Source organism: Protopterus annectens, chromosome 8.part1, assembly GCF_019279795.1.
Source record: "Protopterus annectens isolate FY-2018-M chromosome 8.part1, PAN1.0, whole genome shotgun sequence".
Taxonomy (NCBI): domain Eukaryota; kingdom Metazoa; phylum Chordata; order Ceratodontiformes; family Protopteridae; genus Protopterus; species Protopterus annectens.
In genome coordinates this window covers 16,185,114-16,203,878 of record NC_056742.1, presented here as the reverse complement: position 1 = coordinate 16,203,878, position 18,765 = coordinate 16,185,114, and positions in this window count along the sequence as shown.

Genomic DNA, 18,765 nt, shown 5'->3' with positions numbered 1-18,765 from the left:
TCAGCATATTTTGTTGGTCATGATCCCATCATTATGTTTATGTCTGCAAAGAAACAAAGCTGGAGATGTTTCAGAAAAGATCTCTGTGAAAAGTTACTAGTTGTTATGGAAGCATTTGGTAAATAAGGATACCAATTTTATTATTGCTATACACTGAACAATACACAAAGCATCAATCACTCATGTGCAATGTCAGGGCTTTCACATTGAAGACTGAGATTACACTTTGGGGTTTCTCTTTTCGTGGAGGCAGTGTAGCTTCAAAGTTTCAAGTGCAGTGGGTGTGTTGGCACAGCTTGTTCTCCTGCAAAATGCTTTCATTGCTTTTTCTTTTATCATAACCATGGTTCACAGTTGAGTGATTCTGATAGCTTATGAATAAAGGTTTATGACTTGATCCAAAACCCAATCGGTACTCATTAGGGAGTTGACAAATAAGCTATCATTTTGGTTTACTATGTTCTCCCCTTTAGAAAGTGACTCAGCCACGTGATTAGGTAACCAATGAAACTAAACTATATTAGTCAATTATAGGGTGGTCGCAGTGGTGAGGGCAGCTGTGGTGGTGCAGTGATTAGCATTGCCACCTCACAGCAAGATGTTCTCCGGTTCGATTCTCGGCTGGAGTGCCTTCTGTGCGGAGTCTGCATGTCCTCCCTGTGGTTGCGTGGGTTTCTTCCAGGTGCTCCAGTTTCCTCCCACAACCCAAAGACATGCAGTTGGTGGATTGGACACTCTAAATTGGCCCTAGGTGTGAGTGTGTGTGTGCCTTCTGTGGAAGGTTGGGCGCCAGGCTGGCAACTCGACACCGTAAAACTCCACTGCCAATCTTGAGTGAACAGATGATCCACTGTGGTGACCCCTAACTGGGAAAAGCTGAAAGAAGAAGAAGATATTAGTCTTCCACAGAATTATGTCAAAGGCTTTTGCAAGGTCTACATATGCAGTGTGTGTATAGGATGGCCTTTGTTAAGTGCAGCTATCACTTCTTCAAAGAATCTTACCAGCTTGAAGAAAGAAGAGCAAAAACCCTTCTGTGTTATGAAGAATGTAGCTGTTGTTGTTGATTCTGCTATTCTTTGGAATAAATGTCACGTCCCCTTTCAATATTGGTACAATACAAGCTTGGAACCAGAAAATAGGAGTATATTCATGTACTGAGATTTTTTTTTTTTTAATAGAATATGTGACAGCTAAGTTAGGTTATCCTTGATATTATGAAGGAAATTACCTCTGATAGTTGTATTACTATGAATCCTATGGCATGACTTTCTCCTCTCAAATAAAGGAACAGAATGACACACAGCAGTAGTTCTGGGACCCCATGCTGCTGTAGAAGCTCCCACAAGACATTTTGGAAAGCATATTCATTAGCCTTCAAGTGCAAAAAACACATGTAGATAACACATCAAAAGCCTCACATCAACTCCTCATGGCATATAGTATTTCCAACTTGCTTACTACTAAAGCTAGACTGGCTACAGCAATCAGTACACTCATCCCCAGACTAGAACTTGCCTTGCTAATAACTGCCTTGATGTCCAGCTACAACACTAACTTACTTCAAACAAAGGAAAATACATTTTTCAGATTTATAAATCTAGCCACTAGAAATGAAAATCACTACATCTCCATTCAAAGAACAAATTGGCTCCCAATATCTTCCAGAGATATTTGCTGAACATGTTCATCTTTAAATTACTGAAAGACAGAGCTGTCCTCCACTGGCTAAGAAGCTCTCAGTACAGGACTGTACATACTCTCTGCCATCCATCATCTCTTTCATACTGACTAGGCCCCAGTTATCCTTAGCCATTTGTGAAAAATACTTTCATAATCTTGCACTAGACTCTTGGAATAGCAAACCACAGAAACTAATAACCTGGATGATTTCCTCCATTAAAAGTGAATAAAGGAATATGTTGCCAATGAGCATAAATGCAAATGTTCCAGAGATGTAGGCTGATTCCTGACTATCTTAACCTGGACATCTTACTTACTAACATTTCCTCACATTAAGTCAAAGTCTAACATTAACTGTAAACGTACATGCTGTATGTAGCATCTCTATTTCATGTAAAGTTCACTGCACAGTGAATTTGTATGTACCAAGAACTTTCTGTTATTGGATTGTACTTGACAGACAACCCTAGACCATTCACAATGTCTTGACTACTTTATATATATATATATATATATATATATATATATATATATATCTATATATATATATATATATATATATATACATATATATACATACACACACACATACACACACACACACACACACACACACACACACACACACACACACCCACCCACACTCACACATATGTGCGTGTGTGTGTGTGTGTGTGTGTGTGTGTGTGTGTGTGTGTGTGTGGTATAGTGTGCCTTTGTATTGTTATAAGCCTCTTGGCCCAAGCAGTGATCAAAAAAGGTCTAGTACCAGTCTATTCACACAGTTAATAAATAATAACATATTTCCATACATTAATAAATGAATAAATTAAATGCATACATGCATACACAGCATTTGTAAATTTCTATGAGCTGTCAGTATATCTGTGGGGAATGCGATACTGGGAAGTAAGTGATTAGGAGTAATGACTTGTCTAACAGGAATCTCAATGATGAATTGGTTTTGAATTTCTGTGCTAATTACATACTGCCCATAAGTTCAATGTTCAAACAAAATTATAGTTATAAGTGAATTCATACCACACCACCTTGGGCCAAATGCTAATGACAGAACTTGTATTTATGCCATCTGACCTGTAGCTATGTGTTCTTGGGTGAGGAAAAGTGCTGTAGTATCAACAAATCACCATTTGGTGATGATTTCGGTCAGATTGCCGAAATGGTGACTGCACAGACCTAGAAAAAAAAAATTATATATATATATATATATATATATATATATATATATATATACAAAAAAGAAAAAACGCAAATATGGCCACCAATGGTTGGTATTGAAGTATAACTACACAAATAAAAAGGTAAAGTACCAAGCCACTATGACATCACTCATAAACCAAAAACTTTAATACGTCACTTTAAAATAATAAATAAAGCAGTTATAACTTCCATATAACCTTGATAAGCGCTTTTGATTAAACTCTTCCTCAGATCTCACATTATACCCTGATCGGGAACATTAAAACAAAGTGCTATCTAGTCACTAACAATGTCCAGATTAAGTAAAAGTGGCTATGAGCCTCATTTAATGAAAACTACATATATGGACCAATAAAACTCCTCTGCTCTAAAAACCAATTAAAAACCTATTGGTGGTAAAAGCTGTATGCATATGAAGCATACCAGGGAAAATAGCTACCAATAGGAAAAGATATGCACAGATCTTATAGTGCTTCAACATTATTGGATGATTGTTGTTATAAGCCCCAATAGAAATGGTTAATTCTTCATACCTCATTTGCATACTGCCACTGATTGGATCAAGATGTCTTTTACCACCAATTGTTTTTAATGGCTGCTACAAGTCACAAAATGGCTGGCATCTGCTTTATTTATTATTTTAAAGTGATATATTAAAGTTTTTGGTTCATGAGCAACTTTGTGGTGGCTTTGGTATTTTGCCTTTTCTAATATATATATATATATATATATATATATATATATATATATATATATATATATATATATGGGTCTTCTGTTTATCGAAAACTCACATTTTTGAAAAACAGAGGATCGAGCCCACTTTAGTGAAAGTGCACTTAAATGAAAGTGCCCTTTGCGAAAGCAGATTCACTGAATACATCCTTTTCCCCACTGTAGTGCGATCTTGGAGTTAGCATATTTAGGTAGTGGGGGTGTGGGGGTGCAGGGGGGGGGCTTGCTCCCCTGCAAAAATGTGTTTTTACTGTTTATTGTATTGTTTTCGCCAATTCGGTGAATCGATTTCACAAAAGTGCACTTTCACTAAAGTGGGCTTGATCTTCTATTTATTGAAAATGTGAGTAGACCCATATATATATATATATATATATATATATATATATATATATATATATATATATAGTTTACCTTCATTTGGTTGTGTGCTGTTTGTACAACGTCTGTAAAGTCGAAAGTATGGCAGCAATAAAACTGTAAACTAGAAAGAAATGTGTTTGAATGACTAATTCACTCTTACAAGTTGCAAAAAAGCATGATCGCACATACCATGTGTGACAAAATGAAGGTAAACCATATGTCTATCTATCTATATATCTATATCTATACACACACACACACACACACACACACACACGCACACACACATATATATATATATATATATATATATATATATATATATAGTGATTATGTCTGGAAACACATACATAACGGTATAGTGAGGGATACATTAATCTCTCATATTCAGAAAATCTTCAATATACATGAAGAGCCTGCAAATATGGATTCTGAATATATTCTATGCAATACCTCAAAAGATGAAGCACTGGCAACCACTTATGTCCAAATGTGGTTCGAACTTATCATAGAGGTGACCACAAGGTAGACACTAATGTTAAGGGAATCCATTAAGTTAAAGAAAGAGGTCTTTTATACAGTGCTGGTTGGGGTAGTGTCCCTGAATCTGACTGATAAGTACTGACAAGCTAGGAAGATAACAGCTGCAGTAATCAGTGAAGTCAGGGCTTGTAGAATGAGTTTGGCGAATGGCTTTTGGATGGCCTCTGTAATATTTTATCAAACCATTCAGTGACAAAGTGACATAGAAGGGGTAGAAGGGTATGAACTAGAATATTCTCATCAAGGATGTGGAAATGCTGACCTTGCCTGGCAACACTGATGACTAGTGGAAGAAACATTTTGAGGAAGTCCTGAATCCTGTGAATATTGCTCCCTTTGACAAGAAACAGAAGCAGTTGATAGACTTGGACCATTTTCAGTAGATCAGATTACTACAACAAAGTGCCAACATAAATGTAAAAATGCCAAACTAGGACCACACTTTTTTTTTTTGCCAAGAGCTGTCAGTCTTGGTAAGAACATTATGACTAGGTCCAAAGATGTGGTGGATAATTGACCCAGTATACTCTTCTACTTAATGTAATCAATTATGCAGTCACTGCACATCAGGTGAATTGTGAACACCTGTAGTAACTGTAAGTCATGATGTTTTATTTCAGCCAAAATTAAACATCAGAAATTGAAAAAAAATCACACATAATATGGACAAACTTTTTTTCTTTTGCTAAATACCACAATAAAATAAAAAAATAAACATCCTGTAACCTAAAAATATGCAAGGGTAATGTAATAATAATAATTCACCATGCATAAGATGTGGGTCAAGCTCCTATTGACTCAAACCGGTTGCATTTAAATGGTTATTAGGGATTTGTCATCAATGTCAAACCATGCCAGACATTAGAAAATCCAGTGCACCTGACAATCACACTGGTGTATATTTATGTGAGGGTGTATACAAAATCAAGATCTAGTCATTTGTAACACTGACAACTACACATGGCACAGTGGCAGAAAAAGTTACTTCCATGATGAATCAGGAGAGACAACTTCCTATGAAGGGATTATGTCAGCTTGAAAGCTCAAGTAACTTTAAAACTTGTGTTGGTCCAATAAAAGGTATTGCATTGTGTCTGTGTTCCAGTGTCTTTGTGTTTTCTATTCATGGACCAACACAGCATTTTTTATTTTTTTTTCTTCCATAGCTTTAAGGATCTGAAATCTGTATAGCAGTAGCTGCCAACATTTTTAACCAGGCAAACCCACAAAGTACAATTGCCCTCTTTCAGGGGTAAACTAAGAATACTGTATATTGTTCACAAAGTCATACAGATGGCAAATGGTAACTCATAGAATTAAATTTGGGACGGCATAATGAAGCTCGTTAGCTGCAAATAATCTTAATTACTTTGGTTCAGGCAGAAGAAGATGGAAGGTTCAGATAACAATATGACCCACAAATGATAGGGACGTAGCCAGGAAATGTTATTTTGTAACTAAAAAATAACTTGGAAACAAGAACTAAGAGTGCAAACTATACCAAAACTTAAAAATAGAAACATGCTTCAATAGTTCAAAGAGAGTTTTATTGACAGTTATGTTCTTTCTTGTTAAGCAATGAAAGATGCCAGCTGTCCATGCAAGTACTGATATAAATGTACTCATTACCTGATGTAGATAGCCATGCTGGACTTCATGTACTGATTCAACCTTCTGAGAAACTCATCATTGAGTTATGAGTCATAAGAATTAGCTGATAAAAATAATTAATTTGTCTAGGGATGATTTAAAGAAGCAACAGTTGTGTGATTTCACAGATTGTCATTAGTGTGTTTGATAACATTCATGTTTCCCCTGTAACCTCCTTTCAGGGATACAATAAAATTTAATGAGAAAGAAGTCATAACCAGTTAGAGAAACTAGGAAATTATCATAACCAGTTAGAGAAACTAGGAAATGATTTTGTATGCTTAATGTTAGGTAACTCATTAAAGCAGCAAATTTGGAAAAAAATGATACACACTGAACCATTTATGCTGTGATGATGAAGAAACTGAGACGAGCAGAAAATAACTAATTTTTTATTTTATTTATTTATTGACTGGGATAGTCTGACTGGATATGTGTCCATTTTCAGCGGAGGCTCAGGGAGAAAAGCTCCAGACATACAAACAGAAAAAACATGTATTAAACAAGTAAAGCACTGTTACAAATATATTTCACAGGATATGAGACATAGAATTTAACATATTAAATCAGATATGCTATAGTCTCTCTAATAGGAAGCATTATTGATGTAGCCAAAACTCCTCATTAGCCCTTGTTTATATTGTGAGAGTTAATCAGGATAAGAGCAAGGACATAGCCATTGCCTTTTAAAGTACTGCTTTAGACTTTTTTTCAATTGTGATAGAGAGGATTCTGAAGTAAATTTAGCAGGTAATAAGTTACATGCTTTGCCAACAGAGTTGGCATACAGAGAGTCTCCAGCTGAGTTGTTTGATTTGAGAGTTTGAATGAGTAATTTGTTGGATGAGCGGAGTGTCTTGAGGTTACTGTAAGGGGTGACAATGTTTGTACGTACGGACGTGTTTTCAGGTTGATAGATAATTTTATATGCAACTATTAGTTGATTGTACTTAAGTTGGCTAGGCAATTCAAGCCAGGTTTAAGTTCAGACAGTGGTGTGTTCTATATGCTGATCCTGTGGCAAATCTGGCTATATGATTATAGCAGCAAGAGAATTTGTTAAGGTCAGTCTTACTCAGGTTTGTAAAAAGTAGGGAGGCATATAGGAGGGTGGAAAGTAGGTGCATATGGGCCAGAACTTTCCTAGCATGTGGAGTGAGGAAGTGTTTAAGTTTGTATAGAGAGCCAAGTTTTTTGTTGACTTTTTTTAATGGTCTGATTAATATGGACATCAAACTTAAGGTTATTATCAACTGTAACACCTAGGAGTTTGGTACAGTTATCTGGGGCAATGGGAGTGCCATCGTTGGATGTTATGGTGAAGTTAGGTGGTGAGGTTTTACGAGAGGGGGAGAAAAGCAGCAGCTTGTTTTTTTTTTAGGGTTTAATATGAGACGTCAATTTAAGAGCCAGTTTTCAACAGTGTTAAAGACATTGTGGGATAGAGTTTACAGTTCATTGGAGGAGGTGGCTGAACAAATCAATGTGGAGTCAACTGCATATTGAATGCAGGTTGCTGATGGGATGACAGGGTGTAGATCGTTAATAAAGATGGAAAATAGAAGGGGTCCTAATACGGAGCCCTGGGAAACACCAAGGGTGATAGGCAAGAGTGAAGAAAGCTTGTTCTGCCACAGGACAGCCTGCTGCCTACCACTCAGGTAAGACTGGAACCATTGGATAGCCTGGACATCTAGTGGGATAGTTTTTAATGTGTGTATGAGAAGTTGGTGATTAACCATGTCGAACACTTTGGAGTAATCAAGAAAGATGGCTGAAGAAAGATTATTGTTGTTTCGGTTTTGATTAATAACATTTAAGAAGGAGGGGAGAGTGCTGGTTGCACTGCGGAATGGTCTAAATCCCTGCTGCGAGTCAGCCAGGATATTGTTCTGGATAAGAAAGCCCAATAGTTGTTTATGGATGCACTTCTCCAAAAATGTAGCCAGGAGTGACAGTATAGTTATAGGTCTGTAATTTGATAGTTCAGTGAAGCTGCCACCTTTATGGAGAGGAATAACATGGGATATTTTCCAGATGGAGGAGATGGAGGCTTCTGATATGGTTTTATTGATCAGGATTGCGATGGGGTAAGCCATGGCATATTCAGCTTTTTGTAGATATTCTGTAGGGAGGAGGTCAGCAGCAAGGGTGGTCAGTTTTAATTGTTTTATTAGGTCTTGGATAAGTGATGTGGGAACTGGTTGAAAGCTAAAGGAAAGTTGAGAATTAGGCGTGGTGTTGTTTAGATTGGGGTAGCCAGGAGATAGTTCGCTAGCTAGTGACTGGATAGTTTCTATAAAGAAAATGTTAAAGGTATTGGTGATGTCCTCTGAAGGTTTTTGCATAGCGGCTGAGGGGGTAGGAGTAGTGGATTGTCCTGGGTATAGAAGCTTGTTTATGCCTGCCCAAAACTTTAGCGGATTGTTTCGGTGCTTCTGTTGTAAATGACAGTAAAAGTTTTTTTTTTATCTAGCATTGTGGATTTTTTTCTATCATTCCTTATTTGTCTATATCTAAATTGATCTGAGGGCGATTTTGTTGTACGTCACATGGCCCAGGCTATGTCCCTTAGTGAGATCTTCTGTCTGGTTTCTTTTGAAAGCCATATTGCAACTTAAGTTTTAATCCTAATTGAGTGTGCAGGTACATGGGTGTCAAGGATGGCTAGGAATTTGGTGTTAAAGCATAATACAGCTTCTTCGAGTGGAAGATGTTTTAGTACCATCCAATTACATGCCTTAAGTTTGTTTTGGAAATTATTGGGGTTGAAGTTTTTATTATTTCTAATTGTTTTAAAAGCCGGTTGGCAGGGGATGTCAGTCTTATGCCTAATTATAAAGGTACATAAATGGTCACTTATATCCTCAGGAAGGGTCCCAGTCCTGTACATGTGGGGATGACTATTGATGAGTATCCCGTCTAGGGTACTATCGATATTGGTAGATTTGCTGATCCTAGTGGGGGAGGATATGATTTGTGTAAATCCGTGTAAATTTACATGGGTGGTAGGAGATTCTGAAGAACAAGTATTCCAGTTGATGCTGAAGTCTCCTAGAACATTGGTTTCTTGGGGGTACTTACTAGACAGGATGTCTTCTAGTTTACATACATTATTGCCTGGGGGAATGTACGCACATACAATATATATACTTTTATTTTTGTTAATTTGAAGTTTAGAAATGAGGATTTCAACATTATCAACACAGAGTGGTGGGGGAGAAACAGAGGTCAGATCTAGGGTGGATTTGTATAGTACCGCTACCCCTCCACCCTTTCTAGTGGTGAGATCTAGCCTTAGTATGTTATAACCTGGTGGTATGACCTCATTATCTGATGTTGCTGGTTTTAGCCAGGTTTCGGTGAGACATAGTATGTCTGGGGAATGAGTGTCTCAGAGGCCATGCAGGTGGTGGACCTTATTATTTATATTTCTAATATTTAGGTGACTGACCAGAAGTGAGTTCAGGGGTCTATTTATAGTTTGTATGCTACTAGGTATAGTAGTATTGGGGGTTGAACCGACTAGTGTGGTTGGCCAGGATTTTGAAGGCTGTCCCCATCTCTTGTGAGACTGCATTAAGATCTATTTCTGAGCTTCAGGAATTTTATGACATATATAGTGTAATGTGTCAGTTTCTTGTTTCTGTAGCAGTTTTGACTATTGTCTGAACATTGTATGGTAGTCTGATTAAAAGTATATTGCTCTTTCTTTAATCTTCCTTTTTATGCTGTCACAAACCATGTCTACTTTTAAACTGTATATTACTTGCCTCAGAGAAACATTTTTTGTAATTGTCTTGCCTTCATGCAACTACATTATGATAAAACTAGGTTTTTGTAACTTACTCCAAAAACTATATTAATCTTAATGACACATTTTCTTTTATACATCTTGAAAGAGTTTTGCTTTACTCCTGATTATCGACACTGTACAACATTGTATTGCTACTTAATGCCTTGTTATAATTTCTGTAACATTGCTGTTTTAATACTAATTTATAATGAAAATTGTAGAATATGTTGGAGCTGTTCTCCCCAGGCCTCCGTTGAAAAAGGGCTCTTCAGCTCAGTCGGACAATGCCGATCAACAAATGTAAAATAAATAAATAAAATAAATTGTTTATGCATATAGCAGATTTTTTTCCTTGTAGTAAAATTTGTATGGTTATTTCTCCTGTTGTCACCTCTTTAAATAGGTTTTTGTCTAGTGGTTAACTGGTAAATAAAGTTCAGTTAATTTATTTCTTCTCCAAATACCTACTAAATTGAAGAAGGCTGCTTGGGAGCTGGAGCCTATCCCTGCATTCACTGGATGCAAAGCAGTGGGACTAATAATGAATGTCGCATCAGTCTCCCACATGCACACTCTAAATCTTATACAACATACATACCTATGGGTGATTTGGTAGGATGTTGGAGGAAACTGAAATACCAAGTGGAATCCCATGTGAATACAGGGAAGACATATGTGCACACAGAAAACACACCAGCCAAGATCACAAATGGGAAATCAAGCACTGTGAGGCAACAATGCTAACAAATGTGCCATTGTGCTCCCATAAGCAAACCCAAAGCAAATAATAAATAAAGCACATGGTATTTTTAACTTATGGAGTCCATTGCATAATAGAAATAAGACACTCCAGCATATGCTGCAGCATAGGATATCTGTATTTCTCGTATGAGTAAGACACTCAGTTTTGTTTTGTACCTCACAACACAGCTAAGAAGTGCCAATATCATGGCATTCATAACATCATCTCACATTTTATTTTTTAATCAATTTGTAGTTATTTTTGGTCTTGTTCTTCAAAATGCACCTCAGATGTTGAGTAATCTCAACAAATGCAACATCCTTAATTTTGGTGTTGGCACCAGGGACTGTAATACTCTTGCTATTTTTAATTCTTTCTCTGACCTCTTCGCTTGCTAACCATCTAGCCAGTGCTGTGGCCACTCATACATTCCCCCCATGTGGAGGGCAAGAGGAGCAGCTTGTTGTTATGTGGCCATCATCCGGGCACAACCATGCGGGATTTATTTTTCATTTTCAGGCCCTAACCTCATATTGGGCAACTGGTACCATTTTCACAGACATGAAGTTCCACAATACTTCCACTGTGATCATGCTAATTTTTGCATATGCTTTATGAAAGCTACCATATGGTTGTAGACTCCTGGTTTAAAACTTTAACTCTAATAGGGTCTTGGTCAAATTTGCCAGTATAGCAGGTACCACATTTAACCCTAACCCCAAAACCTTTTTTTCAGATTCAGTAAATCGACAATGCATTAAATTAAATACTTTGTTAGAACAATTACTAAAATATCCATCAAAATGTCCATCTAAAAGTTCTATTTTTGCACCCCCAACTTCTTCCTCTGCTTTGGTTCAGTTGGAATTGATTTCTCTGACCTTGGTGTGCGTTTTTTGCCATAGAATCAACATGTTCTCCACAAAAAAATCATTATAGTTTGGTGAATAAAGAGGTAGCTCAGGAATAACTCCCTCACTATCCAGCTGTAAAGAAACATGGCTCCTTCTTCTAAATGACCGTTAGTCATGGAATTTAAATGAATGTTGTCATTTCCACTCAGAACTTCTGCACTATGCAATGTAATCAAATTTTTATTACTTTGAGGTTTATCATGTCTACCTAAATAAAAACCTTTTTTAACAGTACCTAAAGTCCTATCATCATTTAAAGGAAAAGCTGTTTTATTCTGATAGGCTTCAATCTCTTACAATTTTTTTCTGTTTATGAGCGACAATAGTTTTTTCACGCCTACTAAGTACAGAAAAATATTATCACATCCAAATTATAACTCAGGCATTTGTTTAAGCAATTTAGCAGCATGAACATCAAACTTAACTATTTTATCTTTCACATAGTCAATTTTATTATTGTTCATAATAAGTTTTTTCAAAAGTTCTACTCCAGCTTTATTGAAAAAATCCATCAATTCGATGTAGAAAGGATCCATAGTAGTTATTCCATTTGGAAACTTGAAAACCTCAACCTTTTAGTCATTATTCCCAGGGAAATGCAATGCACAAAATATATGTTCTCTTAAACTATGTCTCGATACTTTTTACGTTTTTTTCTAAATCAATGAGGCTATTTTTAAGTCCTTGCTTCTCGACTAGAGCAGCTTGAAACATATCAGTCTCCTTAAATGGATAATAATTACTGCCAGGAAAGGTAGATACATCTTTAAAAAAACTCTCACCACTTGCCAAGTTGGGATTAGGATTTTCAAATGTTAAAGTATGTTCATTCTCACCTCCATCATGCACTGCAATATTCTTTGTAAAATCTTGCTTATCATTATTATTGTTCTTAATCTCTGACACCTGCTCAGCCAGAGCCTTCAGCCTTCAACAATATCTGCGTATCAGTAAGAACAATCTGCAGACTATTAAAACATTTCTCCTGGCTTTCCAGAACAGGATGAATAGTCAGGTCGAGCAGTTCATCTACAGTAGCAAATAAATCGGCCCTCCTTCCGAAATAACCACAGTACCAAAAAAAAAACACACACAGAAAGCAAATACCAAAATGTAGTATAATGTTATACTATATCCAACAAATACTACAATAATACAATAGAGAGAGCCACTGAATATATTTTACCATACACAAATTTATTCCTTCACTTTCACAACACAGACTTCATCAGAAACACTACCTCTTAACCAAGCCCTACAATTTAATACATCGCAACCAATCAAAACTTTTTGGTAATCAGATATTAATACAATAATTAAAAACACAATTTAAACTTTATATTATTAAATATACTTCATTTAATTCAAATCCTTAATCCTATATCTTTTAAAAAACTTTTAATATTCACTGTTTTGTTCAAACCAGGAAACTAATTGGCTTTAAGTTTTATTTGTTGCTGAACTTTTCATTTTTGCTTAACCTATTCTCAAAATCACCACCTCTTAAATCTATTTACATCCTGTAATATAAAAAAAATAAAAAATTCTTACAATTATCACAAACACAAATGTGTTTGAATAAAACATTGTTACTATCCTTACTTTTAATAGAATAAAGATGATCTTTAATTCTCTTGCTCAAAGCTCTGGTAGTCATCCCCACATGAAATGTATTACATTCAGAGCAAATATTAATATAAACCATCCCTCTAGAATTAGAAGTAAATCTTCCTGTTGCCTCAATGGTATTCCATATGTCCCAGAACAATGAAAGGACCTTTATAAATAAACCTATAAAGTTTGCAAATACCACACTTGTAAGTCCTCTTGTTTTTTTTAGTAGATGTCATATCAATCAAAGTAGTATCATTATATAATAATGTTTTGAGGCTATTACTTTTCTTATATACAAAAATGGTTGAGTCCCTGAAACCTTAAATATTTCTTTATTTCATTCAATTTTTTTCCAGTTATTGGAAATAACCCTTCAGATGTTACCATTGTACACAGACATATTCATACAGGCTTGGGTGGTTTGGTTATGCATACTAACTGATTTAGATCTTCTCTAAAGAAATAACCAAAGTGGGAGTAAAATATACATTCCTTTTTTGTGATACCTCATTGGCAGTATCTAACAAATGTTTTTTCTTTTACCTTTTTTCTAAAAAGATGGAAGTAATCTCTTTAACAAAATCTTCCTCTCTAGTAATAATTCTAGATGCCCTAATATATTGGCCTCTTGGAATATTCTTTTTTTTATTAATTTTGAATGATTATTATTGAAATGTAAATAATAATTAAAGATTTTTTTTACAAAAAATATTACTATTAAAAATCTTATTACAAATATCCCATTCTAGGGAAATATCAAGAAAATGAACACTACAAGCTATTATCTCCCATAGTAAAAGTCTAAAATGCAGATTGATTATTGAGTTCCTTCAGAAACTGTTCACAATCAGCAATATTTCTATATATGATGAAAAATAGATCATCAACAAATCTTTTATAAAACACAATACTTTCAAAAAAATATTGAGAGAAAAAGTTTTGATTGGTCATGATGTATTTAAATTGTAGGGTTTGGTTAAGATGGAGTGCTTCTGATGAAGTCTATGTGACAAAAGCAGAAGAATAAATTTGTGTATGCTAAAATATATTCAGCGTGTCACTCCAGTGTATTTTTGTAGTATTTGTTGGATTTAGTGTGATGCTATACTACATTTTGGTATTTCCTTTCTTCTTTTTTTGATGATGTATAATACGTTTTTTTCAGTGAGTTAGGGAAAATGACTCCTGAAGGTACCCATAGCAATATGGAGAGAAAGGCATTTACCATTCAACAGGTGAACAAGCATTCTAGTACCAGTGTACAAGAACCATACAGCCATTCACAACTGTGGGTAATACAAAGTATTTAACTCCTGCCACACTGCATGAAATTGCTGGAAAGAGTGGCTGATAAAGCAAATTTGCAGAGTAGTAGAAAGTAAGATAGGAGATGAGCAGTTAGTATTCAGGTGATGAATTAGCATAGCCAACCAGATATTTGCAGTGAGAAAGACAACAAAGCTAGAGATGCAAAAATAGTTGACCTGAGCATTCAGTGACATGGAGAAAGCATATAACCAGGCCCCAATGAAGCTGATTTGGTCAGTCCTGGGATGGTTTAAAGTGCTGGAGGCATCAGTAGAATTGGTGCAGGCTATGTATAAGGACAAAATAGCACAAGTACAAACAGTGTTCGGACTCACAGATGGGTACCCAGTGGGAGTGGGTGTGCATCAGGGTTCTGCTCTGAGCCTGTTGCTGTTCATATCAGTGATGGACTACATTAGCAAATAAGTCAGAGGGGACAGGTCAACAAAACTGCCTTATGCAGATTCTGTGGTTTAAACAGACAAATAACATGAATATCAGCAAATGGTAAGCTATTAGAGTATAAAAGGTGAAGGCACATAGGAAGAAACTAAATACAGACAAGACAGTTGTCACTACAGTAAATGAAGGAAATCAGAAAAAGTTGAAAATTGAAATAGAAGGGAAAATAGCTGAAGAAGTGAACCATTTCAAGTATCTGGGAGGGGTGATTGAGTATAAGGCAAGTCTGAATGAGAAAGTCAAGACTAGAATTAAGAGGAATGCAGCCAACTGGCGCAGAGTGGGGTGGTGTGTCAAAAAAGAGTGCCAAAGAAGCTGAAATGTGTGGTATATAAATTAGTGGTTGTATCCAGTACTTCTGCATGGTACAGAAATCTGGGCAGTGAAGACAGAGCAGTTGAGGAAGCTAGGTGTGATGAGATGAAGTGCCTGAGACAGCTGGTAGGATGCATATTATGGGATAGATGAAGAAATTATGACATCAGAGCAAAAGGCAAAGTAGCTCCAATTTGCAATGAAGGTCAAAGAGAATAGATTACAGTGGATTGGGCATGTGCAGGAAAGCAGAACATGATATGGTGATGAAGATTTGTAATATTCAGAAAGAAGGCAAGAGGAAAAGAGGATGTCCAGCAAGCAGATATTAAGGCTGCATGTTAGAAGCTCATCAACAGTCAGGGATGACTGTTGAATAAGGTAGGAGAGTGGAACTCAATCAAGGCAAATAGCAAGAGTTGACATGACACCCTGCTCCCTTGTGGAAAATGAGAAAAGGGTTTAATGATAATAAATCAGGTTTATTTTATACCACAGTTCCACTCCAGCGCCAGGCTACTTTAACTTCAAGGACGATTCTGCTTGACACTCTTTAAGGCTTGTTTCACTATGGCTGACAAGTTAAATAAATTACTATTATACTTTCAAAATCATACAGCTCCTTATTCCATAAATACAAGCACCCAGTTAATGCTGGATTACTGACTGGAACAAGAACTCTGTTTCATTATGACAGTTGATGGGCTACCTTTAGTTGTGACTAAAGTAGTTTTAAGATGATCTTGGTCTCTTACAAAAATATGCATGCTTACATCAGGCTGTGTGATATCAGAGTTTAATATAGGGACTTAGCTGAGTCCTTTTAAATAACTTTTATTCAGATTGTGTAAGCTGAGTACTAAACACATTAAACACTGTAGTTTGATCAGTTATTTATGAGTGTTGCTCATACTGCAGGTGATAACATTCCTCCTCTGTACCACTCCTTCATGTCTTCCCCTTGTGTTGCTGTGATAATTTTCTTGAAGCGCACAGGGCTTCAATTATTCAAACATAAATGTGAACTCTTCTTCTGTCAATTGGATATCAGTTACAGTACAGAGTAGTCCTGAATCTGCAACATATTAGCATCATAATATGTAACATCATAAGCAGTGGAAGTGGGAATAGCAACTTGAAATTTCTGAAGCTTTATTACTTGGATTTTCAGCAGGTGTAAGCCTAGGAACATCTGCCCTTTTTGAAAATCTGCCCTATGTCATTGCAGCTTCCTTTTGTAGGAATGCACTCATGCTGCTGGTAAGTCTGGTCAGAGATATTGGACAAAGCAGCCAATGTTCATCACTCATATGCCAGGAGGAGGGTTTGCCTATACATCTGCTAGTGGAGACCAGAAACCTTGCAGCGTAGCAGTAAACTAATGTAGATGGATTGGCATACTGATGTCATTGCATGTCACCCATCCAAAGTAGGGATTATGACAGACTGCTGCTGTATATTAATGTCTTTCATTACCTAGTCCAAGGTTTCCCAAAGAGTTCCAGGTTTCAAAAATTTTGCTGCAAGGCCAATGCCCCAAGAATTTGATGGTCCTCCTGGTGAGGGAACACATTCAGGATTGTCTGTTATGGATCTGTGAAAGGACCTAAGGGAGCAGATGGGGTGTGTGCAGGAACATAACTGAAAAGTTAGTAGCTGGTTTAGTGGGAAGTAGTATAACAATGGGTTTATCTACTGCCTTAAATAACATTGGAGGTTAGTTATAGAATTACTTACCATCTGATTCAGCAAGAAAATGTACATCAAGTCACTGTTTAGTCCATCAATCACTGTTAAACAGTGTCCTAGAAAAGTTTTCTAACAGACACGATAAAGCTCTTTGTATTTCAGATGCTGAAGCAGGTCATTAGAAGTCAATAAACCTTCAATGGTACAGATGTTCCTCAATGAATCAGACAGACCAGCTGGAACCTTTCATTCACATTACTAGATTTTTTCATCATATCTTTTCATGTTGTTGAATATCCAATTTTTTATGTTTCCTTCCTGTTGTCACTGCTACTTCCAAGGTTAACATAAGTATTTTACATAGCCTTCCTTTGTTTACTCACTGGCCATGAAAGGGGCAGGAAGGAAGGGTGGGGCTTACACCTGGGTCTTCAGGCCTCACTTTATTTATTGTGTATAACATGGAATAGTGTCATGGTGATCAAGAGTGCTCCAGTGCACACCTCTAGTTTGCCTGCTGTGCTTCCATTTTTAATGGCTGTGGTACCTTAACTCCCAGCCTCTGCCAGGGGAACCACTCTGTGTACAACCTTTGACCCCCCCATCAGGAAAGGGATCTAGACTTCCAGCTATTCATCCCCTTATTGCAGTAAATGCTACAACCTTTTTCAAAACTGTGGTCACTGGTGGTGCAGATGTACAAGCTCTGTACATAAAATTATGAGCTAATTTCCTTTACATTAATTATTGTTGTCCCTGGTATTTTAAAACAAGTGTGTGTTTTTCATGACTTTGAAATGTGATGAAGTGTCTAGCATTTAGTGCTATCAGATGTGTTCCTCATTATGTAGACAGTCATTTGATTATGTAAATGCAACAATGATTTTTGTAAAGAAGATGTCACTGTTTTGAGCAAACATATTTCACCTTTTTCATTGTGACATAATGTAGTATTGCGATACTCAGGCTTTTTTCTGCATCTCTGCAGAAGGAAGAATGATGCAGATGTTGTACCTGTCTACTCCTTCCTCTCTAATAGTTGCATTCCTTTGATCTGGGTTATGTAACTGCAATGAACTAAGAATAATGTGTACTCCTTCGGAATTTCAGTTTGTGTCTGATGAAAGATTATGTCTTTCAGAAAAGTCTTGGTACAACAGATACTGAGATGCATATAGTAATGGATATGCCACACTGATTCCTACTGAGCTCGAGTGATGCTGACAGGCAGTTTTATAGCCTTGTTTATGAGTTGTCTGAGATTGCAGATCTGATGCCATGACTGCACAAGATCTTAGCAGATTTCCTTTCAAGAAAATGTTATCACCATTTTCTCTTGACTGGTCAGTCTCACTAAGGTAAGCAACATCATTCTTGCATTCTGGTGGTTTTAATATTTTTTTTTCCTAGTAATTCACCATCCCAATTGTTTCATTTTACATGAATATTCAATATGCAGAAGCCTAGTAATAAGGATAAACTTTAAGATTAGTTAAAGGCTAGAAGAAAAGATTGTCACAATCACATCTTTAAATAAGTAGTACCACTTTTAATCTAAAATCAGATTTTTAAAATATAAACCATTACATGGATTATTACAGCTATCCTTGGCTGGACTCAAACCTATGATTTAATGAACATACACAAAGTAATTAACTGTGCTATCAAGTTTGGCTAATACTTAACATTGCACTACATATGCTATTTTATGCTCTATTGATGACATCTGT